Consider the following 1644-nt stretch of genomic DNA (forward strand, 5'->3'; position numbering starts at 1 on the left):
TATAAATTATATAAATTTAATTTGATACAACTATCGGTATAAATTAATTTTACATGTGCATCAAATTACGTAAGGTTACATGAATTATTCTCCACATACAAGCGTTTTTCCCATACAAGTCTTTACAAGTCATTTATATTCATGCGCTTCATACCGTTACTGCACGTTCTTCTTTTTCTTCTTGTTACTATACGTTGTTCTTCTTCTTTGTTATTGTCGTCATCAACACCACCTCTTCCTCCTCCTCCTCCTCCTCTTCCTCCTTCTTTTTTTATTAGAATTTCTTCTCCTCCTTTCTTTTTCTCTTTCTCCTCCATCATCAGCTATCTCGTTGTTGAAGATAATGAATAATTTTTATTCAGATTGTCAATTGAACCAGAACGAAATTGATTATTGTTTTGAATCCAATCAAGTGACTGAGGTATGGTTCAATTCAGAAGAAAATAAATATAGCATTAGAGAAAATATTTTTCTGTATTTGCAGTAAATTTGGGTGTAACACAAAGATATTTGGGTGCAAGAAGAAGATATTTGGATGTATTTTAAGAATTTTGGGTGTATTTTTATTCTGATAAGTTCTGCATAATTCAAAATTCTTCCTATTCCTTCTCCTCGTCTTTTACTGCTTTTTATTTTTTTATCATTATCACCGTCTTCTTCTTCTTTTTTTTTATTCATCTTTTCCTTTTTGTTTTATCTTCTCAAGTTTCTTTTTGTTTTACTCTCTTAATAAGAATAAAAACAAAAAAATCAGACAAAGAAGAAGAAAAAATACATAATGCTACAAAATTAGTTGGAAGATGATGAACTTACATTCATTTAACTAAAAGAAAGAAAGAAATAAGAAAAAAAAGAAGAAAAAAAATGCAGCATTAGAGGAAATATTTTTCTGTATTTGCAGCAAATTTGGATGTAACACGAAGATATTTGGGTGTATTTTTATTCTGATAAATTCTGCATAATTCAAAACTCTTCCTCTTCCTCCTTCTCATCTTCTACTACTTCTTCTTCTTCATCTTCTTATTTCATATTCTCATCATTCTTCTTGAGAGGAAAAAATCAAACAAAAAAAATACATAATGTTACAAAATTAATAGAAAGAGAATGAGGAAAAAAATGCAACAACAACAACAGTAGTAAAAAACGACGATGAAGATGAAACACGTGAAGAAAAAGGAGGAGAAACGCAAAGAAGAAGGAGAAGAAGAAAGAAGAGGAGGAGGAGGAGGAGGAACGCGAAACGCGCTATGGAAACCATTGAGTAGCGCGCGTGTTAACACGCTCGTATGGGTGAGCGTCCTTTTTGTTGGGTTTGACCCAATTTATATGACTTGTAAACCAAAATGACTTGTATGTGTAACACTTCTCTGATTAGCCGAAAAAATACCTTTTATATTGATCACGTAATTGATTATCAAAAAACAAATACGATTAAATAATTATATAAAAAGTTTTATAGTATTAATGCATCAAAATTATTGAGTAGAAGCGCAAACACCATCTATAAACGCCTCCCCATTCCATCTCTGCCATGAAACTATGCTTTAAAGTTAACAAAAAAATGAAATGTGAGCGTAAAAAACACACTTATTATCTATTTTTTATAAAGAAGAAATATATGTATTATTTTTGTACTTTTGATAC

The sequence above is a fragment of the Arachis ipaensis genome, chromosome B04 (genome assembly GCF_000816755.2).
Source record: "Arachis ipaensis cultivar K30076 chromosome B04, Araip1.1, whole genome shotgun sequence".
In the NCBI taxonomy this organism is placed as follows: Eukaryota; Viridiplantae; Streptophyta; class Magnoliopsida; order Fabales; family Fabaceae; genus Arachis; species Arachis ipaensis.